General features: G+C 36.5%; 1 non-coding gene across 1 annotated transcript; it reads right to left on the minus strand.

Moving 5' to 3' along the window:
• Positions 1–24191: 24191 nt before the first annotated feature.
• On the minus strand, positions 24192–24294 carry LOC111751251 (U6 spliceosomal RNA). The gene has a single exon (XR_002786343.1). It is a non-coding gene; the product is annotated as a U6 spliceosomal RNA (small nuclear RNA).
• Positions 24295–27356: the final 3062 nt, after the last annotated feature.

Below are 27356 nucleotides of genomic sequence, written 5' to 3' on the forward strand. Positions count from 1 at the left end.
GATGGTTCCAGTAGGCACCCAAAATAAAACATCAGGTGACTTTCCAGTAGAAAAAAAGCACTAGAATTACCTGATAGGAAATTCAAATCTCTAATATTCAGAGCTGTCTTAGGCTGGGTTCTCTAGAGAAGCAAAATGAGTAAAGCGTATAAATATATGTAGAGAGATTTATATAAAGGAAATAGTTCATGTGATTGTACAGTTTGGAATGTCCCAAGTACTTGGATCAGGATAGAAGCCTTTCCCAATTCATGGAGCCACAGAAGTTGGTGAACTCAAGACCAGGAGATCAGAGAGCAGGGCTCCCGCTCACGTGCTGTGAAGGTCAAGGAATTGCCAAGGTCAGCAGGCAAGACCACAAGGTTTCTCCTGATTCATGTAGCTGTAGGGGCTGGTGAACCCAAAATCAGCAGATCAGGGAGCAGGACTCTCGCTTGCTAGCTATGGAGATCAGTGAATCCCAAGATGGACAGGTAAGCTGTTAGCTCAAGTCCCCAGAACCAGAGGTGAGACAAGCAAAAGCTGCTGGATCCAGAACAAGCCAACAACCTTGGAGAGGTGAACCGGAAGGAAGAAGGTGGTGGAAGGCAGAGAGATGATGGCTGAGGGGGTGGTGAGCTGCCACAGGCCCCACCCCCACTCGAACCACTCAGCAGATTCCATCATGGAGGTGATCACATATCAGATTTCAAAAGGGAAGTGATCACAATATTATACAACAGCCAAAACACTAAGAATCATGGCACAGCCAACTTGACACACAATCTTAACCATAACAAGAGCTATCCAAGAGCTGAAGCAAAAAGCACACAAAAATGGGGAAAAAATAGAGAAATTTATGAAAAATACAGACAAATTCATGGAAAATATAGACAAAAAAATGAAATAAATCGGGAAAATAATACAGGAACAAAATGCCAAAATAAATTCCCAACTAAAAATCATACAAAAACAATTAGAAATCCAAATGATAAATAAGAAGATTTCAGAAATGGATAGTGTCATTGAAGGGCTGAGGATCAGGTAAAAAACAATGGAAGACAGGATCAGTGAAATTGAAGACAAACACTTGGCTAAAACTTTGAGGAAAAATCAGAAAAAAGAACAAAGAAAAATGAAGACACCCTGAAAATTATGTGGGATACATTTTAAAGTAAAAATTTGCCAGTGATCAGAGTGACAGAATGGGGGAAAAAAACGGAAAACACAGAGAGGATCATTGAAGAACTGCTGACAGAAAACTTCCCTAATATCATGAAAGATGAAAAACTGATCATCCAAGAAACTCAATGAACTCCATATAGGATAGGTCCCAAAAGAAAATCACCAAGGGATATCATAATCACACTTGCTAAAACCAAAGACAAAGAAAGAATCCTGAGAGCTGCTCGAGGGGAAACAATAAGACTAAGATCTGATCATTTGGCAGAAATCGTGGAGGCAAAAAGGCACTGGGATGACATATATAGAACCTTGAAAGAAAAAAAAAATTGACAACCAAGAATAATATATCCTGGAAAACTCTTTTTCAAATATGGTGAAATTAGGATATTTCCAGATAAGCAGAAATTAAGGAAATATGTAAAAACCAAACCAAGCTTATAAGGATTATTAAAAGGAGTCCTTCAGTTTGAGAACAAATATCAGATCACAACCTGAATCTAGGATGAAAGACCATACCAGCCAGATACCAACCTAGGAAATAAACTTTCAAGGACTATCCAAAACCAAAAGAATTACAACAGGGAACAAGAAAGGTTGATCTGTAAATGACAACAACATCCAAACAATAAATGAGGGAATAAATGGTGTAGGTATAGAAATTTCTAATGGAGAGGAAGGCAAGGCGATACCAAGTAATAATAGACTGGTTCAAACCTAGGAAGATAAGAGTAAATTTCAAGGTAACCACAAAGAAAGTTAACAAACCTACTCATCAGAATAATAAATAAAGAGGAAAAACATAGTCTTAGTAAAATCAAAATTTATGAAAATAAAAGAAATAAAAAAAAAATCCACAAGCAAAAGGAATTCAGCACAGGAGAGTAAGAGAGCAAAAAAAGTCAGTCCTACAAAAAAAAAAAAAAACACAGCAGTAAACTGACACCTATCAATAATTACACTGAATGTAAATGGCCTAAATGCACCCATAAAAAGACAGAGAGTGACACAATGGATAAAAAAAAAAATCAGGATCCATCAATATGCTGTCTAAAGAGACACATCTTAGAAAAAAAGACATAAATTTATTAAAAATCAAAGGATGGAAAAAATACATCAAGCAAATAACTACCAAAAAAAAAAAAAAAAGCAAAAGTGACAATACTAATCTCAGATAAAATAGGCTTTAAAACAAAATTTACCATAAAAGACAAAGACAGACACTGTATAATGATTAAAGGGATGATCCGTCATGAAGACATAACCATCGTAAACATCTACACACTCAATGACAGGGGCCCAAAATACATAAAACAAACTCTAACAGCACTAAAAAGATAAACTGACAGTGCTGCGATAATAGTAGGAGACTTCAACACACTACTCTCGGTAAAGGACAGAACATCTAGAAAGAAACTCAGCAAAGATACAGAAGAGCTAAAGGGCACAATGAGCCAACTTTACCTCACAGACGTATATAGAACACTCCACCCAGCAGCTACAAAGTACGTGTTCTTTTCCAGCACACATGGAACATTCTCCAGAATAGGCCACATCTTAGGCCACAGAGCAATCCTCAACAAAATCCAAAACATTGAGATAATACAAAGTATCTTTTCTGACCACAACACCATCAAGGTAGAAATTAACAACAGGAAGACCAAGGGAAAAAAAATCAATTACATCAAAACTGAATAACACCCTGCTTAAAAACCACTGGGTAATAGAAGAAATCAGACATGGAACCAAAGAATTCCTAGAATCAAACAAGAATGAAAACGCATGATATCAAAACCTTTGGGACACTGCAAAGGGAGTCCTCAGAGGTAAATTTATGGCAATAGATGCACACATCAAAAAAGAAGAAATGAACACAATCAAAACATTAAACACACAACTCAAACAAATAGGAAGAGAACAAGAAAAAAAGCCCATAGCCACCAGAGGAAAGGAAATAATAAAGATCAGAGCAGAAATAAATGAAATAGAGACTAGAAAAACAATAGAAAGAATTAACAAAACCAAAAGTTGGTTCTTTGAAAGGATCAATAAAATCCACAATCCACTGGTCACACTGACAAAAGAAAAACAGGAGAGGATGCAAATAACCCAAATAAGAAATGAAATGGGAGACACTGCAACAGACTCAACTGAAATAAAAGGATCATAAAAGAGTATCATGAAAAACTATATTCCAACGAATTTGAAAACCTAGAGGAAATGGATAAATTTTTAGAAACACACAACCTATGCAAACTAACACAAAATGATGTTGAAAATCTGAACAGACCCATAACAAGAGAAGAGATCAAAGAGGTAATAAGAAAAACTCCAAACAAAATAAAAAACCCCTAGACGTTTAGGGTCTTAAACACTAGCAAGCGGCCATCTAAGATGCATCAATTGGTCTTAACCCACCTGGAGCAAAGAAGAATGAAGAACACCAAAGACACATGGTAATTATGAGCCCAAGAGACAGAAAGGGGCACATAAACCAGAGACTACACTAGCCTAAGACCAGAAAAACTAGATGGTGCCTCTCTACCACTGATCACTGCCTTGAAAGGGAATACAACAGAGAATCCCTGATTGAGCAGGAGAACGGGGGGATGCAGACCTCAAATTCTCGTAAAAAGATCAGACTTAATGGTCTGACAAAGACTAGAGGGACCCCAGAGGTCATGGTTCCTGTACTCTCTGTTAGTCCAAGACTGGAACCATTCCAAAAGCCAACACTTCAAACAAGCATTGGACTGGACTGTAAGACAGAAAATGATACTGATGAGGAGTGAGATTCTTGGATCAAGTAGACACATGAGACTATGTTGACAGCTTCTGTCTAGAGGCTAGATGAGAAGGCAGAGGGGGGCAGGAGCTCCTTGAATGGACACAGGGAATACAGAGTGTAGAGGAGGAGTGTGCTATCTGAATAGGGAGAGAGCAGCTGGGAGTACATAAGAAGGCGAGTGTAAGTTTTTGTATGAGAGATTGACTTGATTTGTAAACTTTCACTTAAAGCACAATAATTAAAAAAAAAAAAAAAAAAGCCCTAGCCCAGATGGCTTCACTGGAGAATTCTACCAAATATTAAGAGAAGAGCTTACACCAGTACTACTCAAACTATTTCAGAACATAGAAAAGGAAGTGATACTTCCGAATTCATTCTGTGAAGCCAGCATAACCCTGATACCAAAACTGAACAAAGATGCCACAAAAAAAGAAAATTACAGACCAATATCTCTCGTGAATATAGATGCAAAAATTCTCAACAAAATTCTAGCCAATAGAATTCAGCATCATATAAAAAAGCAATACACCACAATCAAGTACAGATGGTTCAACTTTAGAAAATCAATCAACGTAATCCACCACATAAAAGGAAAGAAAAGAATCACATAATCATCTCAGTTGATGAAGAAAAGGCATTTGACAAAGTCCAACACTCATTCCTGATAAAAACTCTCAATAAAATAGGTATACAAAGGAAATTTCTCAACATAATAAAGGGCATCCATGTAAAACCGATAGCCAAAATCATTCTTAATGGAGAAAAGCTGAAAATATCCCCCTTGAGAACAGGGACAAGACAAGGATTCCCTTTATCACCACTCCTATTTAACATGGTGTTTGAAGTCCTAGCTACAGCAATAACGCAAGAAAAAGAAATTAAGGGCATCAAAACTGGTAATGAAGGAGGTAAACTGTCCCTATTTGTGGACGATATGGTACTATACATAGAAAACCCCAAAGACTCCACGAAAACTACTAGAACTAATAGATTCAGCAGAGTAGTAGGATATAAGGTAAACATACAAAAATCAGTTGGATTCCTATACATGGATAAGATGAACTATGAAAAGGAAATCAGGAAAACAATACCACTTATAATAGGCCCGAAAAAAATAAAATACTAAGTAATGAATTTAACTAGGGTTGTAAGAGACCTATACAAAGAAAACTACAAAACACTACTCCAAGAAACCAAAAGAGATCTACATAAATGGTAAAACATACCATGATCATGGATAGGTAGATTCAATATTGTGAAAATGACAATTCTACCCAAATTAATTTACAAATACAAAGCAATCTCAATCCAAATACCAACATTTCTTTAAAAAGATGGAAAAAACTAATCATTAACTTTATATGGAAGGGAAAGAAGCCCTTGATAAGTAAAGCACTAGCTGATGGCAACAGGTTTAGTGAAGAAGAAGAATAAAGTAGGAGGACTCACACTGACCTCTCTGAAAACCTTTTGCCATCTAGTTCAATGTGACACATAGTGCCCGTATAGGTCAGAGTACAGCTTCCCCATAGGGCTTCGAAGGAGTGCCTAGTGGATTGGAACTGCTGAACTTTTGATTAGCAGTGGTAACTCTTAACTATGATGCCACCAGGGTTTCTACCTGACCTCGGAACTTACTATACAGGTATGGTAGTCAAAACAGCTGGTACTGGTACAATGACAGATACATTGACCAATGGAACAAAATTGAAAGCCCAGATGTAAATCCATCCACCTGTGGTCACCTGATATTTGACAAGGGCCCCAAATCCATCAAATGAGGAAAAGACAAAAGTGGATGTCCATTGCAGAAAAGTGAATCAGGACCCAAACCTCATACCATACACAAAAACTAATTCAAAATGGATTAGAGACCTAAGTATAAAGCCAAAAAATATAAAGTTCATTGAAGAAAATATAGGTTCAATGCTAGAGGCCCTAATACACGGCATTAAGGGGATACAAACCATAACCAACAACACAAAAACTACAGAAGGTAAGCTAGATAACTGGGATCTTCTAAAAATTAAACACTTATGCTCATCAAAAGACTTCACCAAAAGAGTAAAAAGAGAACCTACAGATTGGGAAAAATTCTGGCTATTACAAATCAGACAGAGGTCTAATCTCTAAAATCTAAAAGATAATCCAGCACCTCTACAACATAAAGACAATCTAATTTAAAAATGGGCAAACGAAATGAACAGGCACTTCACCAAAAAAGACATTCAAGCAGCCAACAGACATATGAGGAAACACTGGCAATGACAGCAATTAGAGAAATGCAGACCAAAACTACAATGAGATACCATCTCACCCCGGCATTACCGGCATAAGTCAAAAAAACAGGAAATAACAAATATTGGAGAGGCTTTGGGGAGATTGGAACTCTTATGCACTGCTAGTGGGAATATGAAATGATACAACCATTTTGGAAAACAACATGGTGCTTCCTTAGAAAGCTAGAAATACCACACGATCCAGCAATCCCAGTCCTAGGAATATGTCCTAGAGAAATAAGAGTCGTCACATGACTAGACATATGCACATTCATGTTCATTGCAGCATTGTTCACAATAGCAAAAAGGTGGAAACAACCTAGATGCCCATCAACAGAGGAATGGATAAACAAACTATGATACATACACACAATGGTGTATTACCCAATGATGAACAACGATGATCTTTGAAGCATCTCATAACATGAATGAATCTTGAGGGCATTATGCTGAGTGAAATAAATCAATCACAAAAGGACAAATATTGTATGAAACCACTACTATAAAAACTCATGAAAAGTTTACACACAAAAAGAAATAATCTTTGATGGTTACTAGGGAGGGAAGGATTGGGGGGGAACACTAAATAGACAATAGATAAGTGGTAACTTTGGTGAAGGGTAAGACGGTACACAAAAAAAAAAAAAAAATACTGGGGAAATCAGCACAATTTATACAAGGCAAGGTCACGGAAGCTCCATAGACCCATCCAAACTCCCTGAGAGACCGAATTACTGGGCTGAGGGCTGTGGGGACCATGGTCTCAGGCAACAACTAGCTCAATTGGTATAACATAGTTTATAAAGAAAATGTTCTGTATTTTACTTTCATGAGTAGTGCCTGGGGTCTGAAAGCCTATAAGTGGCCATCTAAGATACTCCACTGGTCTCACCCCTTTAGGAACTACGGAGAATGAAGAAAACTAAAGACACAAGGGAAATATTAATCAAAAGTACTAATGGACCACAACTACCACAGTCTTCATCAGACTGAGTCCAGTACAACTAGATGGTGTACAGCTACCACCACTGACTGTTCTGACAGAGACCACAATAGAGGGTCCCCAAGAGAGCTGCAGAAAAATGTAAAACAAAATTCTAACTCACAAAAAAAGACCCGACTTACTGACCTGACAAAGACTGGAGAAACCTGGAAAGTATGGCCCCAGACACCTTTTTAATTCAGTAATGAAGTCACTCCTGAAGTTTACCCTTTAGCCAAAGATTAGACAGGACCATTAAAAACAAACAAACAAAAAAGATGAGACTAAAGGGGAACACCAGCCCAGGGGCAAGGACTAGAAGGCAGAAGGAGACAGGAAAGCTGGTAATAGGGAACCCACGTTCGAGAAGGGAGAGTGTTGACATGTCATAGGGTTGTTATCCAATGTAATAAAACAATATGTGTACTAGCTGTTTAATTGGAAACTAATTTGTTCTGTAAACCTTCATCTAAAGTACAATTAAAGAAAAAAGAAAGAAAGAAAAAAGCCAAAAGAAGACTGTAGAACAAACCATCAATTGCTACTATGCAAGTTCAAGTTGAAGCTGAAGAAATTTAGAGCAAGTCCATGAGAGCAAAAATATGACCTTTAATATATCCCACCTGAGTCTGGAGACCATCTCAAGAATAGATTAGACACATTGAACACTAATGACCCAACACCAGATGAGTTGTGGAATAACATTAAAGACATCATATAGGGAGAAAGCAAGAGGTCATTAAAAAGTCACAAAAGAAAGAAAATACCAAAATGGATGTCAGAAGAGACTCTAAAACTTGTTCTTGAAGGTAGTGTAGCTAAAACGAATGGAAGAAATGATGAAGTAAAAGAGCTGAACAGAACATTTCAAAGGGTGGCTGGAGAAGACAATGTGTTATAATGAAATGTACAAAGACCTGGAGTTAGAAAACCAAAAGGGAAAAACATGTTCTGAATTTCTCAAGCTGAAAGAACTGAAGAAAAAACGCAAGCCTGAAGTTGCAATACTGAAGGATTCTACAGGGAAAATATTAGATGACACAGGAAGCATCAAAAGAAGATGGAAGAAATACACAGTTGCTGTATCAAAAAGAATTGGTTGATGTTCAGCCATTTCAGGAGGCAGCATATGATCAAGAACCAACGGTACTGAAGGAAGAAGTCCAAAATGCACTGAAGGCATTGTCAAAAAAACAGGGCTCCAGGAACTGACAGAATATCAGCTGAGACGTTTCTGCAAACGGGTGGACTGGTGGTGTTCACTTGTCTATGCCAAGAAATTTGGAAGAGCTACCTGGCCAACTGACTAGAAGAGATCAGTGTTTGTGCCCATTCCAAAGAAAAGTGATTCAACAGAATGTGGAATTTATTAAACAACATCATTAATATCACACGCAAGTAAAATTTGGTAAAAGATCATTCAACAGTAATTGGAGCAGTACATCCACATGGAGCTCCAGAAATTCAGACCAGATTTAGAAGACGATGTGGAAGGAGGGATATCATTGCTGATGTCAGATGGATCCTGGCTGAAAGCACAGAACACCAGAAAGATGTTTACCTGTGCTTTACTGACTGTGCTAAGGCATTCGACTGTGTGGATCATAACAAATTATGGATAACATCAGAAAGAACGGGAATTTCAGAACACTTATTTGTGCTCATGAGGAACCTGTATGGAGACCAAAAAGCAGTAGTTTGAATAGAACAAGGGGATACAGAGTGGTTTAAAGTATGTCATGGTTGTACCTTTCTACCATACTTATTCAGTCAGCATTCTGAGCAAATAATCCAAGAAGTTGTTTCCTATTCAAGGAAAACTCACTAACACCCTGCAATATGCAGAAGATACAACATTGCTTGCTAACAGTGTAAGATGTCTTGAAGCACTCAACAGATGAAGATCAAAGACTACAGCCTTCAGTATGGATTACACCTCAACATAAAGAAAACAAGAATCTTCACAACTGGACTAATCAACAACATCATGATAAAAGGGAAAAATATTGAAGTTATCAAGTTTTTTATTTTACTTGGATCCACAGTCAGTGACCATGGAAGCAGCAGTCAAGAAATCAAAGGTTATATTGCGTTGGAAATTCTGCTGCAAAGGAGCTCTTTAAAATGTTAAAAAGCCAAGATGTCACTTAGAGGACTAAGGTGCACCTGACCCAAGCCATGATATTTTCAATGATCTCATATGTATGCAAAAGCTGAACAATGAATAAGTAAGACCGAAAAAGAATTGATGCCTTTGAATTATGGTGTTGGTAAAGAATATCAAATATAGCATAGACTGCCAGAAGAATGAACAAATGTGTCTTGGAAGAAGTACAGCCAGAATTCTTAGAAGCAAGAATGGTGAGACTTTGTCTCGTGTAATTTGAACATGCTATCAGGAGGGACCACTCCCTGGTGAAAGACATCACACTTGGTAAAGCAGAACTAAAAAAGAACCCAACTCGTTGCCATCAAGTCGATTCTGACTCATAGCTATCCTACAGGACAGAGTAGAACTGCCCCATAGAGTTTCCAAGGAGCGCTTGGTGGATTTGAACCACCGACCTTTGGGTTGTAAGCCATAGCACTTAACCACTATGCCACCAGGGTTTGCATTTCCAGTAAAGAAGAAGGTGAGGGAAAAAGAGGAAGATCCTCAATGAGATGGACTGACACAGTGGTACAACAATGGACTCAAGCATAACAACAATTGTGAGAATGGAGCAGGAATGAGCAGTGTTTCATTCTTTGTGCATAGAATCACTACGAGTCAGAACCAACTTGACTGTACCTAACAACAACAACACATACATGTATTAAAAAAATTACAATGCCATGTTCTGTATTTATTATTCAAATAATAAGAAAAGTTTAAACTTGATTGTCTAAAGATTACCCACTAAAATAATTTCTTTTTCTGGCAATGCTTTAAAATTTTAGAAAAAGAAATGGATTTGAGTAGGTCCTTATTAAGTCCCTTCTGGCTCACTTCTATGATTCTGTATCTAAGTAATGGGATAGAGAGGTTTTTCGAATGAGCTAATAATGTTAGTTGCTGTTAGGTGCTGTCGACTTGATTCCAACTTATAGTGATTATTTTGGGTATGTACAACAGAGTGAAACACTGCCCGATCCTGTGCCATCCTCACAATTGTGCCCATTTTTGCAACCATTGTGTCAATCCCTCTCATTGAGGGTCTTCCTCTTTTTCGCTAATCCTCTACTTTTTTTCTACTTTACCAAGCATGATGTCCTTCTCCAGGGACTGATCCCTTCTGATAACATGTCTAAAGTATGTGAGAGGTAGTCTCCCCATTCTTGCTTCTAAGGTCATACTTCTTCCAAGACAGATTTGTTCTTTCTTTTGGCAGCCCATGGTATATTCAATATTCTTCTCCTGCACTACAATTCAAAGACGTCAATTCTTCTTCAGTCTTCCCTATTCAGCATCTGGCAATTGAAAACACCACTGCTTGGGCCAGGTGCACCTTAGTCTTCAAGATGACAGCTTTGCTTTTCAACACTCTAAAGAGGAGTTTTGCAGCAGATTTGTCCAATGCAATGCATCTTTAGATTTCTTGACTGCCGCTTTCATGACTGTTGATTGTGGATCCAAGTAAAATGAAACCCTTAACAACTTCAATCTTTTCCCTGTTTGTCATCATGTTGTTTGTTGGTCCAGTTGTGGTGATTTTTGTTTTCTTTATGTTGAGGTGTAATCCATAATGGAGGCTGTGGTCTTTGATCTTCATTAGTAAGTGCTTCAAGTCCTCTTCACTTTTGACAAGCAAGGTTGTATCATCTGCATAACACAGGTTGTTAATGAGTCCTCCTCCAATTCTGGTCCTTCATTCTTCATTTAGTTCAACTTCTTATTTGCTCAGCATACAGAATGAATAGGTATGGTGAAAGAATGTAACCCTGATGCACACCTTTTCTGAGCTAATAATACAACAAAATAATTGATACTTCAGTTGGTCAATATTATATAGTGAAGCTTAGACACTGAAAAGACAGACCCGTATGATTGATTTTAATATCTCTGTGATGAGACTCAGGAATATTCAGGTAGTTCAATGTGTTTTTTTTTTTTTTTTTACATTGGAAATTGCAGACTATGGCTTTAATTTTCAAATGTTAAATATGCCACACTCAAACAGAAGCAGAATTCTACTTTGATATTCAGTAGTCTTCATATTTGGAAATTTATTGCACTGTATAGATGATAATCTCAAAAAAAATTCTTTTTTGGCAAATGAATAAGGGCAAGAACTAACCTTTGTGTAACGATGTGTGTTTTTGCAAGGCACTTGATTTAACTGCATCGTGTTATTTGATAATGAGGTCGAACTTATGGAACGAAGAGTATGTATTATTTTACAGAAGGAACTGCAACTCAGAGATGGCAAGTGAATTGCTTGAGTTTACACAGATGGTAAATGGTACCTAATACTCAAACCTAGGATGTTTGATTCCAAATCTCACGTTCGTTCTTTCCATCCATCCCACCAAACTGGATATCAAAACCTGCTTCTTCTTTTTTAGAATCTCTACTTGCAATATACGAAGATAAAGTGTAGAGGTTAGTGTATATGTTTCAAAATCCCTGAAAAGTAGATGTTCAACTTATCTATGAGTATATAAAAAATACTCAGTAACAGATTGGAGTATTTTCAGGGACCCTATAATATCTTAGATTATGCAAATAACCAGTGTTGATGCAAAGGACAGAGGGTTCCAAATGAAAGAAATCACAATGAAGCATCATATTAAGAGATAATCTTCACTCTGTATCATTCCTTATATTCCTAAACTCAAAAGTGGATTTTACAATAAGAGTGATAAAACGTAATGTTCAGTAATCTATAATCGGAATCAGCTTGTTTAATTTTAATTAATTTTAAGGATTGCCTCATATGAAATATTTTTATGTTATCATGTATTTTATAAAAATTAAATCAGACATTGAATTGTGTAACACATTAACTCTGTTTATCTGAAAAGATTGTGGTTTATATTCAATAGCCTATGTTATGCCTTAGAAAGATTCATCTTCAAATTCCTCCATTGTGAAGATGGGCATAACTTATGCCCTTAACAGTTTTCATTTGGTAAAATGTGAGACCTCAGTTAAACAGATTCTGATTCCATTAATTGGCTTATTTTAGTCATGACCCAAATCTAGCTGGATCTCACTATTCAAATTCACAGAGATGTTTTGATCAAAAGGCAAATATTTTCATTAAAATTAGGAGATATCCCTGAAAAACAATAGAGTTACAATGACTATTTAGAGTAAGCGCTTTTTTTTTTTCCAAAAAATGATACAAATATTGATCTGAGGCCATTCTTACCAAGCAAAAATAATTCCATAATTTTAGGAATGATTTTCTCTAGGTCACAGGAGGCTATGTAGAATATTTTTTTCTTAGCAAAGGAGTTCTCTCGTTTAATAGAAAACTATCTTGGGTCTTACAGGTATAAATGTCGTTCCTACAGATGTCTTTCTTCTTTGGTTTGAGCTTGATACATACTACAAACTTTCACTCTTGCTCTCTGTTCTTGCCTTGGGATTTGCTCATTGTAGTTTTCTCATATAGTTCCTAAAGTGGCACTTATTTTTTCCTTTTTTTTTTTAATAGTTTTTTGTTGTTGTTGACAATATACACAGCAGAACATCCAACAATTCGACAATTTCTGTGTGTACAATTCAGTGGCATTGATTACATTCAAGTTGTAAAACCATTCTCACCCTCCTTTTTCAAATTGCTCCTCCCCCATTAACATAAATTCACTGGCCCCTAAATTTCATGTCTAATATTTTGAATTGCTTTTGTCAATTTGATCCTCTATAGATAGTTCTTAAAAGAGCACAGTGCTTGAGGCAGATATTCTTTACTGTTGTTGTTGTTAGGAGCCATCAAGTTGGTTCCAACTCAGAGAGATCCTGTGTACAACAGAACAAAACACTGCCCGGTCCTGTGCCATCCTCACAATCATTGCTATGTTCGAGCTCACTGTTGCCACCACTGTGTCAGTCCATATCATTGAAGGTCTTCCTCTTTTTTACTGACCCTCTAGTTTACCAAGCATGATGTCCTTTTCCAGGGACTGCTCTTTCCTGACAACATGTCCAATATTCTTTACTAGTTAAGAGAAACAATTATTTGGTTTTAAGAAGACTTGGTTTACGGTTTACGTTTTAAAGATTATCTCAAAGCAATTGTTATGAGTGTTCGTGCAACCTTCACAGCTCCAGAGAGTCAACAACTTATTTTTTAATGGAAGAGTTAACTATCTGTAAATAATGTTTTAGGATTCTAAGTCTTGAGTACTGAAAAGTTTCAAAATAAAAGCTATCATGTTACAAATATTAAAGATATTACTGCTCAGAGTTTCTTACCACTTCTTATTAAAGAAATTTATTACCAGATGACAGTGTACCAGCAGTTATTAAAAATTTGGAATAAAATGTGAGAAACTCACAATGCTTAAGCAAATCCTATGTACAAAATTAAATGATAAAATAGCTGAACTAAATAATCAAAAATTAAAGTCTAATTCCTATATTTTATTAAGATATAATTAATTTTAATCCATATGATTCGTACAGTTGTTTATTTTTTAATCTTAACATATAGCTTGCTGGATGACACAAAGAATATACAGTATAGCCATTGCCCAAATCAGGAAGTAGAATTTTACTAGCATCCAACATATCCCCTTGATATCTTCTCAAATCATTACCTTTTCCATTCTTCCCAAAGATAACTACTGTTTTGAATAATAATAGATTCATTTTGCCTGTTTGTAGCATTTATATAAATGGAATCTCACTGTATGTGTATTTTGAATCTGGACTTTTTCACTTAACATTTTAAGTGACATCTATCCATATGCTGCTACTCATTTGTACTACTTACTTTTACTACTGTACACATATACCGTGTTCTAGTAATTAGTGCTATATAAAAAACCCCAACAAATTCGTGGCATAAGGCAACTATTTTATCATTTTGACTGATTCTGAGTGTTATAAATTTGGGCAGGTCGTAGCAGGGATAGTCTATGTCTGCTCCATGATGTCTGTGGCCTCAACAAGGAGTACTTGGAAGCAAAGAGTGATTCAATAACTGTGGGCTGGCCTCATTTGGAGGCTTCTTCACACGTTTGCCTGGCACTTGATGCTGGTTGTCAGCTAAGACTCCTGCTGGGAATTTGGCTGGAACATTCTATGTGGTCTCTCCATATGGTCTTTATGTGCAAGATAGTTTAGGCCTACACATAGAAGGATGGCCTATAGTCACACCAGCTAAGGGAAGGGTCACAGTCCCCAAAAAGGGACCTAAATGGAAGCACTAACTATATTTACTAAAGTGTACCTTTTGCCCTTGAACCTCACATTAAGTTCATTCCATCCTTCATAGTATCTGGATTCTGGTTTGTCACAATTCCTAGAAAAAATTATAAGAAGAAGATTGATAGGATGAATACAGTCCCTGCTGTGTGGTTGATTACACTTAACCTTGTGCTTAAAAAATATTTGCCTGTCTCAGGATCATGAAGATATTCTCCTATGTTATTTTGTAAATGCATTATTGTTTTACTTTTCACATTTATCTAAAATCCACACATTACCATGTTTGAGACAATGTTAAGAGGAGGCCATATTTGAAAAAATTAAGGGAGATATATATATCTTAATTCCTTCTTTTATAATTTTCAATGAAATATTCTTGATTCTTGTTTTCACAGGTTTTAATGACAGAATTAAATGATACATAGGCTAATTTAAATTGAATCAGATCAACTTGCCTATTTTCTTATAATATTCATTGAGGGAACCTGTTCCAGTAAGTTAAAAATATTTCATAATGGGGTGGCTTTTTGTAATAATAACCTCTATAGCAACTCACTCATCCATGTATTATGGGTCTTCTTTAATCCCTTCCCACATTCTTACACTCAGGTAATCAATGTTTAGCTTATAGCATTGGATCTGTCCATAGCTTGACTATACTCATGAAAACAAAACAAAAACCTTATTTTTCAGATTTAATAAATAAATGAGTGTTCCTTTGAGAAACTCTCCGTATATAAAACCAAGACTGACAATGCTTTCAATATCTCTTGACAAATCAAAAACAAGCCAACTAATTACACAAAAAATATACAACCTTCTATTGTAAACATTTAGATATATTTTTTTCAGGACTTGATTTTAGATACCGCATTATTGGTTTTGTCTATTAAATGTAGATTTATTAATAACCAGGGGGTATAATTTTTTAATACTAGAAGCCATGCATTTGTCATTCTAATTTGACAATGATTATTTAGATGCTGGACTCTGAGACTTGCACGGTCCAAATAGACTGGAATGTGTTTATAAGAGTGGAGCAAGGCTATTCAAAAGGAGTATCATGGTACAAAAAGGCTATTTCCAAGAAATAAATGGCTCCGGCTGCTCCAGTCCTTTATCCTCCATCAGTTCTCTCCTTGTTTGTTCCTTTTGGCTTCCACTCCATATAAAACCACCCAGTCATTCTCACTCCCTCAGGTTTTACATTGCCCATGGCATAACCACACTCATTAACTAACCATGACAATATGGGCAAAATCCATTCTGACTGCTTGAACCCAATGTTGCTGTTATCCCACTGCCTTGCTAGTATTTTAAATGACCCAGCCTCCCTGATTTTGGTTCTAGCTTTTTTGTTCAATGCTAAGAGTTTTTTTTTTTTTTTTTCCTACTACCTCAGAATTCTTATGCAATAAGACAGGATATTTGTGAGATATTCAGGCCTCTGTAGGGCCAAGTGCCCATTCCACTCACATAAGCACTTGAGGGATTTATTGCTTGGTGACATTTCTTGATCTAAAGTACCTGCCACTACTTGTGACATTACGTCTCAGCCTGGAAACTTGGCTTAAATGGACCTTGAGTCCCCTGAGAGTGGTTCTGTTTTGTACAACTGCACTTCAGGCTCCTCTGTCCCAGGTTGAGACTTCCCTGCCACACAGGATGCCTTGCTTGAGGCAAGGCTGTCATTATAGATTTTTTGCTGAATGAGAAAAAGGATGTCTCAACAGGAATGTCTTTCAAAGCATGTAATCACACTCCCATCTGAGAGCTAACTCTATTATTGGCCTTCTCCTTTACCCAGTTGAAGTCAGATATTGAAAGTATGCTTATTAAATTTTCAGATAGCAATGCCTAATATTATAAGGGAATAAAAATAATTTAATTAATGAAAAAATAATTGAATATGAAAAATCTGAAAAAAATGATATTGTCTAAAACTCAGGATCCAAATGGCTAAACTTTTAGACAGCAAAACTTGTATGATAAAAAAAAAAAAAAAATTAGTTACAAAAATAGTTCAACATTTTGGTGCTTTTTTTTGGTTTTTTAAACTATGGAGGCCACACCTCGGTTATTGATTTTTATACTTGCCACCAAACCGAAAATGGAATGTTGCTAGTCAGGAGCTAGTCTTGGAGAGAATGAAGAACATGCAAACCACGATATGTGAAAAACAGTCAAAATAAAGATGGATGTATAGATTAGGTCTATTAACAAAGTATGATTTTGAGTGGACATCATAGCTGTCTTCAAATTCTTAAAAAGATTTTACAGTTAATAATCAAAAGTAAATCAGTTGGTGGAGCTGCTGAGGAGTGAGACTTCATTATAAAAACAAAAACAATGGTGAACGAAGAGGTGCATAAAAGTGGCTGGGAAATCACTTACCAGGTCCTATTAGAGAGAAGCAGGTATTGATTAGAAAGTTGGGTGTCTACAGTCCCTTCAAATCTGAGATTCATGTTACGGTAAGACTTTTGAAATCTTAATTTACAAATTCCAGGTAAAGATGGTAGATTGAATGTATGAATCCACCCTTAATTGCAATTTAGCCTTAAATGATTTACTTAAAATCTAGTACTTCATCTTTAACATAGAGCTGAAATTTCTTGGCCGCTTTTATTTCCTTATGTCATGAAGAGTCAACCTTTAAAGAAATGTAGAACTGTGCTTATGTACCTTTGTAATTTATAACCTTGCCCCTGGGACAACTCCAGGAGTGAGTGTTTGGGTGAGAGATGCACTTTTAAGAAAATTGCACTACTCTTATCTCATTGAAAATACCAGGAGAACAAAGTCAACATATATTGACTCAAAAATGGTACAGTTTTATTAAATTATTTTTTATTGTTGTTAAAAAATGTTATTCACAGAAGAAAATATTTTTTGATGGTTCCAAGGGTGGGAGGGAGGGAAGGAGAGTGGCAGTCACTAATTAGATAGTAGATAGAACTACTTTAGGTGAAGGAATAGACAACACACCGTACAGCACAACTGTACTAAACCAAAAGCTAAGAAGATCCCTGAATAAACTGAATGCTTCGAAGGCCACAATAGCAGGAACGGGGGTCTGGGGACCATGGTTTCAGGGGACACCTAGGTCAATTGGTGTAATAAAATCTATTGAGAAAACTTTCAGTATCCCACTTTGGTGAGTGGCGTCTGGGGTCTTAAACGCTAGCAAGCAGCCATCTAAGATGCATTAATTGGTCTCAACTCACCTGGAGCAAAGAAGAATGAAGAACACCAAAGACATATGGTAATTATAAGCCCAAGAGTTAGAATGGGCCACATAAATCAGAGTCTACATCAGCCTGACACCAGAAGAACTAGATGGTGCTCAGCTACAACCGATGACTGCCCTGACAAGAAACACAACAGGGAATCCCTGATGGAGCAGGTGAGCAATGGGATGCAGGCCTCAAATTCTCATAAAAAGATCAGACTAGGTCTGACTGAGACTAGAAGGATGCCAGAGGCTATGGTACCCAGACATTCTGTTAGCCCAAGACTGGAACCATTCCCAAAGCCAACTCTTCAGAGAAGGATTGGACTGGTGTATAAGATAGAAAATGATACTGGTGAGGAGTGAGCTTCTTGGCTCAAGTACACACATGAGATTATGGGGGCAGCTCCTGTCTGGAGGGGAGATGAGGAGGGAGAGGGGGACAGAAACTGGCTGAATGGACATGGGGAATACAGGGTGGAGAAAAGGAGTGTACTGCCTCATTAGGGGGAGAGCAACTAGGAGAACAGAGCAAAGTGTACATAAGTTTTTGTATGAGAGACTGACTTGATTTATAAACTGTCACTTAAAGCACACACAAAAAAGTGTAATTGTAGAAGTTAATATTAACTGAGTATTTTCTATTTTTCAAAGAGCTTTTTAATTAATTCTCTGAAGAATCCTGTGATGCAGGTGTTATCTCCATTTTGCATAAGAAGGACCTTGAGGTCATGGAATTTAAGTAGCTTGCCAAAAGCTACGTATATACTGTGTTACAGATTCAAGGTTTAAACTTGGATATCTTGATGACAATGTAGCTATTTGAACTGTATGCCATAGTGTATAAATTATTGAAACTATGATTTTTCTATTTGCAAAGTAATTTGCAAGAACTTTTATACAAGCATGTATACATAATGAATAGCACGTCTCCCAGGATACTCAATGACACTTCATCATATTTGCAAATGAAAATTGATCCTAAAGAGGATTATATAGCTGTTTATACCCATCTGTCTTTCGTGCTAATTATTTTGATTTTTTTTTTCCAGAATAGAGGGAGTGTGAGGATTCATTCAATGCTAGTCATTGACCAGGCCTTTAGGAGTTGCTGAGGAGGAAGACACACACACACGTACAAACACACAGACTTTCTAATGCAAGGTGGGAAGTGACCCATGGCAGAAAAGATATGTTGATGAAAAACAATGAACATGAGAGGCCAAGGAGATTACCCAGTTCTGTGTGTGACCAAGATTACCCCATCCTGTGTGTGAACAAGATTACCCTGTCCTGTGTGTGAACTGTCTGTGCATAGCAAAGTAAGTTCCTCAGACTGAATCTTGAAGGATAAGTTGGATGAGGGCATGCTTGGAACAGAGTAAATATATTTCTTATTTTAGGGAGAGGAAAATAAAGGGCACAGGGGAGGAAAAGGTAGAACTGCTATAAAAACACTAATAAATTTTGCCAGAATGCAGAATGTATAAAAACTAGCATTGAGAGATGAGACCAGAAAAGTAAATAAGTACTTTATCTAGTTGTGTTTTATTTAATGACAGTACACCATGATTAGTTTTTTGCAGTATTTAATATCTTCTGACTTATTTGGAAAAACATCAATTCCCATGCCAAGAAAAAGGAGGGGGGAAAAAAAAAGAAGTGCTGATCATTCCCTCATTTTTCTTTCTTTCTTTTCCTTTTTTTTTACAATTTAAAGGCATGAACATTAACATTTCTTTTTTTTTTTTCCTGAATTAAATACACATAAAGGAAATTCAGACATTCTGAATTTCAATAGAAAATATGTGTTTCTGTTGATTATTGCACACGACATAACTATATATGAGAGGAGGGGCTCTATTTAACTATGGAAGATAGCAAAGTGGTAAAGCCTTCAAAGATGAGGTACATTCTATCTAAGAGTTTGTTTGGAAATGTGTTCACATGCTAACATTTGGGTAAATGGCGCTGGGTCAAATGTTATAAGTTAATGTTTTCTCAGTTGTCAGTAAAAGGCAATTGTCAACATGTTATAACAGGTTCAAAACAAATAAAACCAATCAATTTCTCAGTTGGTCAACCTCCTTTTTGCTCTTTTCTCCTTGTCACAGCATAGGAGAAATATAATGCTATTATAGGTCATTCCAGAGTGAAACTCTGAACCTAAAGCAAGGCCAGTGCAATTGTCCTTGTGTTCACAAGGGGCCTCAAATTTGGGTATTTCCAGGAGCAATGGCAGTAAGAGTTTTAGTAAAAGTTCTAATTTGAATGTTGATGCTGGTAGTATGATGGTTGCCACATATTCTTGGTTTAGGGGCAGAAGTTAGAATCTTACTGACAACTTGCCAAGCATTTTCTACACGAATTTAAAGTCAGGTTAGCTGTGTTTCAATAAAACTTTGTTACTAAATGGATCAGTGGGCCAGATTTGGCTTTCAGGCCATAGTTTGCTAGCCCCTATTTAAACAGAGCTCTCTAATGTCTCTTACTTCCATATACCATTAACCTACTTTTTTTTTTTCAGTGTTCTTATTGATACCTTTTGTATTATGTATTTATTGGTTTATTATCTGTGTCTTCCAAAAAGATGTAAGCTCCAAGACGGAAGAGTCTTAATTCTAATTACTCCTGTGTTCTCGATATCTAGAATAGTACCTGACGCCTATTTGGTTATTGTAGTTGATTGCATTATGGCACCCAATTCTTCACATATCTTTTTAACAATATTCTTCGCCCTTAATGATAGGCTTGACCACATAACTTAAAATATGGACAGAAGTGACTGGTGGTCCGAAACGTATGCCTTAAAAAGAATTATGTGGTATTTATATACCCTCTTGAATTTCTGTTATCACCAAGAAAAGAAATTCCCTTAGTTATCCTGTTAGTCCAAGAAAAATGAGAGTCACATGGAACACACCTGTAGCTAATCTGCAGCATTATTAAAAGCTACACTTTTCAGGGACTTTGAGAAAAAAAATATACTATTAGTCTAAAATTTCATTTATTATTGGGAAACTAGATGTTTTAATCATAGGCTTTGTTAAAATTCTGACTCTACTGCTTATTAGTAGAGTGACTTTTCCTAATACTTGGCACATCAAAAGGACTCAATGCTATCTATCATTACAATTCTCCATTGTGTTCACTGGATGTATCACTTTCCATTATATTAGAAATCTCCTCCTCATTACCGTTTCAGTGTTCTCCAGAGCTACACCTCCTACTTTTGCTTTTTGGGGTTTGGGGAAAACTAAATATTTTCTCCTTTTAAGCCACTTTACAAGGAAGGCACTGTTTTATTAGAGAGCCTCTAATTAAAGAAACCTCCTTACTATGCATGCTTCTGAGGTGTGATGAGGGAATCAAAATTTGGGGATTTGATGTCTGTTATTAATGCACTACTAAGACGAAGTGGCAGCAGACAGTTTCAGCAGGGATTTTCATGAGCTGTGTTGAATTACTGATTTGTGATTAATAAGAGTGAAGTAAGAATAAGCAGGTTTCAGTAGTACTGGTGCTTGGACCTGGAAATCCACAAAGGCTAGGTTGTAGGTTTCTTCTGGATGCTTATGAATAGCACCTTTACCTTCACTATGTGAGATTACTACAAAGATTTCATTTCTGTACTATTCTATATATTATTTTCTGTGTCTCTTCCAATATGTGGTATGCAGAACTTCTCTGCATCTGTGAGCTCATGAATATTAAAGTTTATTTTTGTCATGGAGTTGGTATCTGAATACTTTTTGTGTCTCAATGTTTGCCTCATTTCCACTCTGTGGGAAACAGAGGTTTTCCCAGATATATTTATTTTGGTAGACACATCTTCAGATGAGGCTTTATTTTACTGTTTAAGGTATATCATAAATCAAGTCATTTCCCCAAAGGCTCCTTATGCAAGAAAAGCCTCAGATGCTGCATTTTTCTTTGGTCAGTTTCAAGAAAGAATAAAACATATCATTTTTATTTGCTTATGTCTTTATTAGTTTTTCATCAGTTTCTCTGCTTTCTTTGCCACAATATAATACTTTCTTATACTTTTAATTTTTTTTAATTTCATTCTTCATTTTCTGTAATTCTATTTTCCATATTCCTCACTTTCTGTATATCCCCATTCTTATTTCTTTTCACTTCTTTCCTATTTTAGTTTCCATTTAAAATAAAGTGTCATATGGAAAGAAAAAGGACAAATTACCATTTCTGGAAATCAGTTATATGTCAGGCCTTACTGTGTAGTGGACATTAACCTACTAAACAGCAGTAGACTTTTTCAAATAGGGGGACTCTAAGAGGTGAAGTAACACATCTAAACGCTAGACAATCGGGAAGGAGCATCACCTGAATAATGGTGGTAGTCAGACTAGCAAATAACAAAAATGAAACGTACAACTAGGAGGATATGGTTATTTTCTCTTTAGATTTCAGGGAACTATTGGAGTTTCAAGATGACTTCTTGAGGTGGTGATGGGTCTATGAAGGAACAAAGGGGTTTTCTCCTGCCAAGAGAGTGTTCTGCTCAAACAAAATTTTCTATGGAACAAATATGAGTTAGACACCAGCTAAATGGGAGGACGCTAAGGAGAGCTGCACCAGAGATCATGTGGGCTTGTCAATAGAAGGCCTTCTTGAGCTCCTTTCCCTGACTGTGAGTGACCTTCTTCTGGTGGTTCTTGAATTTTTTAAGCGTGCAGACTCACAAAATCACGTTGCCAAGGCCTTCAGTTCCTTTCCTTAATCCAGCTTTTATTTCATTTTCTCTCAATTCATGACCTGTCTGACTGACCTTTGACTTCATGACTATTTTTTCCATTTATTTTCATCTCACCCTTCAGACTTTATACTCAGCCATGTGTCTCCAACTTGGATTTTTTTTGTTTGTTTTTTTTTTTTTACTTCAACCATGAGCACATCTTCTTTGTGCCTATCTTGGTTTATTCTAGTCCAGGCCCATGAGCCGAATACTTTGTACGAGCTTTATGAATTGAAAACAAAAGAAAACAAACAAACAAACAAAACCCGTTGCCGTCAAGTTGTTTCTAACTCATAACAAACCCATAGGACAGAGTAGAACTGGCCCGTAGGGTTTCCATGGAAGAGCTGGCAGATTCAAACAGCCAACCCCTTTGGTTAGCAGCTGAAGTTCACAACCGCTGCGCCACCAGTTACCCTCAATGCATTTTCCCTGGACCAGGAGTATTAACAAGCCATAGAAATAAAAGCAGACTATTATGGGATTTCCAGTATTATATCAAACCTGCACAACAAACCTGTTGCCAATCTTGACTGTTAATTAGACCACTTTCCACAGCATGGCATTACCAGTTTGTGAAAACAAGGAGTGATGAAAATTTCAAGAACATTACATCGAATGGGGCCTCATACCTTAAAAACAAAAGTTCACCTTTTGTGTGAGTCTGTACTAGGAACTGAGGGATTACTTAAGAATTACTTAGCTATAAAATGAGCTGAAATACATTTTGGGCTTTCCGTGGCCTGGCCATGTTGAAACACATTACACTGAAAGGTCAAACTTGTAAATGTTTCAAGACAGACTATTCTATGCCTCAGTATCTGAAAACTGTGACCTTTATAATGTGTGTATTTATCCCAGGTAGATGGACTCCACAGACATTAGGCTGTAATCACATCATCCTGTTAGATTCCTGAGCTCATCCACTGCTGGTTGCCATGTGCATATGTCTTTGGCTGAAAGATGCTAGTAAAAGATTTCTTCTCTAGTTCATGTGTGAAAACATACATCCATAATTCATCAAAACAGCCATTTGGAAAATGAATAAAATATAACAGCCACACTTTTGAATCACAGGGTTTCAGGTTTGCTGGTTAAAATAACAATTATTTCTCCTGAACAGGTGTGGATTGCAGTTCTAGCATGTGAATTTATTCCTTTTGGAAATATCTTTCGATGTTTCTCATTTAAACACGCCACTTCTTTTTAATGAAACACGTAAGTATAAACCTTTTAAGAGTACAACTTTTCTTGGCCGAAAATAGCAACTTGTAAGCAAGTGTATTTCCATGTATCAAAGAATACCTCCTCTGTGAAAAAGAAATGTGCTGTGAATTAAATAGAGAAATATTTTGTCTGATATTCTTTAAGGAGTCTGTGGAAATGATTTGTAGAACTGACTATGACATAGACAAAAAGAGTGGAGTATTTTTAAAAGCAACCCATAAAGGTGGGAGGTAATTACGGCTATACCGAAAACAAACCCATTGCTGTCAAGTCAATTCCAACTGATAGCGACTTATAGGACAGAGTAGAACGGCCCCATTGAGTTCCCAATGAGTGGCCCGTGGATTTGAACTGCTCACCTCTTGGTTAGCAGCCAAGCTCTTGACCACTACGCCACCAGGGCTCCACAAATGTGGAATGCTACACTAATTTGCTTATCATTCTTGTGCAGGGGCCATGCTAATATTCTTCGTATCATTCCAATTTTATTTATAGAACAGTGAATAAAAAAGAAAAACTCAAAAGGTACATTATAATGCGATTCAAGGAAGACCTGTTTCAAACAAACAGACAAAGAGTTTATCTGGCAAGAGAAAATGTAATTTTCCTAGTACTGTGATTTGGAGCCCTGGTGCCACAGTGGTTAAGAGCTTGACTGCCAACCAAAAACTCGGGACTTTGAATCCACTTGTGGCTCCCTGGAAACCCCGTAGGGCAGCTCTACTCTGTCCTATAGGGTTGCTATGAGTCGCAATAGACTCGACAACAATGGGCTTGGTTTTCTTTTTTTTTAATAATTAGAGTAGTTGGAGCAAAACCCCAATAACACATCGCACATTGTGGTATATCAAGAAGAGCACTTCTTTTGGAGCAGCTCCTGAATTTCCATGTGACCTTGGATGATTCAGATTCATTTACTTTTTTTCAACAACCTTTTTGTTTGCATAATGAAATAGTTGTGTTTCTACCAAGTCAGTGACTACATTTTTCTTGAATAATTTACACAAATTAGGGAAATTTGATTCCAACTCATAATAACCCTATAGGACAGAGTAGAACTGCCCCATAGGGTTTCCAAGCCCCTGGTGGCCTAATGGTTAAGAGCTATGGCTGCTAATCAAAAAAAAAAGGTCCTCACTTGTAATCCACCAGGCATTCCTTGGAAACTCTATGGTGCAGTTCTACTCTGTCCTACAGGGTTGCTATGAGTTGGAATCAACTTGATGGCAGTGGGTTTGGTCTTTTGGTTAATCTTAAAGAAAGCAGACTGTGACATCTTTCTTCCATGTTTAGACTGCTAGCATTGTGATAGTGTTGTAGCTAAAGAGGATACAGAGGAAAGTAAGTCAGAGTCACACTATGCTTGAAAGATGAATTATGTCTTTATTGAGGAGGTAAATCTTACCCAGAGAACTTTATAGACAGACTCAGATTTTGTTTTTTTTCAAAAAGTGGAGACTGAGAATAATAGTCTAGGCCTGTAGAGATTTATTGAGATCTTTGACTTTTCTTTGGTGGATGAGACTTAGAGAAATCTTTAAGATTCCAGGTTCTATAGAACCAGTTATTGATGATCATGATCTGTAGAGAAACCCCTAGTATCCAGATTTATTGATCTCTTTGATAAAGCATCATATTTTGTCATCAGAAGGTTGAGCAAATAACTCTACTTTAAAAATGGCAAAATCTTAAAAATTTTACTTTCTGATAGTTGATGTAATATATATTACATATCCTCATAAAAGGACATGAGGGAGGATAGAAAATTTCAGAATGTAATTATTTAAAAAATTCCATGAGAAAACACATCTTTTTCAAGTTCTAACAGTATGCCTCCTTTCACAGGTTATAATAATTTTAGAGTAAATAAGATGTTACACTTCTAGGTTACACACTTTATGTTAACAAGGATACAATAATACATACTGAGACAGTAATATTACTGTATTTTGTATTATGAAGATTTGTTTAATAGAATTTTAGAAGCTCGGTGTTAGGGTCTTAGTGTTTCATCTGGTCTCCCTTTACCTACTACACCATTGTGTGGTACATAGAACTCTATTAGCACCCATCAGTTGTGCTAGTCAACTGTTGTTTGTTTTTTAATCCACCCCATCCTTCTTCCCCCAATGTACACTGTATCACAGAGAATCAAATGTCTATCACTTTCATAATGGAATTCTTGCATTAAATTCCTTCTATGTAAATGCCAAAGAATATTTCTATTCTTTTCTATTCTAGCTGGAACCTCACTGTGCATCATTTAATGTCTTTGACAAGGATCGTTGGGGCAGCTCTTTATTTTAATTTTGTTTTACCCTCTGTGAAGACGTGTAGTTGATCTCTTTCCTTTGTGTACTTGTTGACAAGATTTATGAGAATTTTAATGAGCTAAATGATTAGGCAGCTTTTATGTCGTATCCACATATTAGAAAAAGCTTTATAAATCTGATTTTACTGCACATTAACCCTGTCACATCTCCCACTTATTTTATTTACCAATAGTTGCATACAGTGTAGAAAAGCTTGGGCTAGTTTGAATTATGCATGTGAAATCGCATTCTCATGTTATTGTAATTTGCTTTTAAAATGTATTTTAATTGTTTCAGTGCCCTGAAAATCCATAACAATTTAGCTGTTTATAATCAATTGTGCATTAAGAATATAGATCCATTTGTAATTAAAAACCATACAATCATGAATCAATACATTGGGGAGTTACCTTCTAATATTGTGATTTAATGACTGAATTATTTACTATCAATGAGAGGTAGATTTCAGATGTTTACACCAGAACTCTTTATCTCTCACTCATCCTGTGGCTTCATGGTTGAGCTCAGTACAGCTCTAGGAAAGAATAATTAAGTGTTCGACATTGAAGTAAGGAGGTAGGACTGTAAAAAGGAAAGTAGTGTTTATCATGATAATGCTAGTTGCCATTTTATACAATCCTTGAAATCCCAATGGCATGTTTTTAGGCTTTCAAACAATTTACGTTGATTACTTTTATGGTCTAAAATTTAATTTACATGAGGAACCAACATAGCTTCCTTATTTCAGCTGGCTGCACGTAGCATGGGTCAGCCAAAACCTACCAGCAACAGTTTCATTTAGAAACCACTAACTTTCTCATTGCAACTGCCCAAGGTATCAAAAAATCTTGACTTTAAATAGTCAGTCTTGAGAAAAATGCCATTGTCTTCTCTGTGTTCTGTGGGCACTTGATAATGTTTCCTGAAAATGCCAAGTCAAGAGCACCTTCTTTGGTCACTCATGATGTGTGGGTACTCCCAGCATATTGGATTAATGACACTTGAAAAGTACATCCCTTATATACCCAATGATATCATGATTCAAAATGAGTTTTGTCATAAATTCAATTTGCCCCTCATATAATTTGCTTTCTCCCATCTATTAATTCCTCCTAGTTTACTTTTTACCTAGTTTTATGACATGGCCATTCCTGTCTTGGCACATAGTCTTTCAACACTTACAGTCTCTAACAAGCCCTCTCAGCCATGCCTCATACAGTTTTCTGTGACAGAGACCCAGTTGCTATCGTGTACCCTGT

The sequence above is a fragment of the Loxodonta africana genome, chromosome 7 (genome assembly GCF_030014295.1).
Source record: "Loxodonta africana isolate mLoxAfr1 chromosome 7, mLoxAfr1.hap2, whole genome shotgun sequence".
Classification (NCBI taxonomy): Eukaryota; Metazoa; Chordata; class Mammalia; order Proboscidea; family Elephantidae; genus Loxodonta; species Loxodonta africana.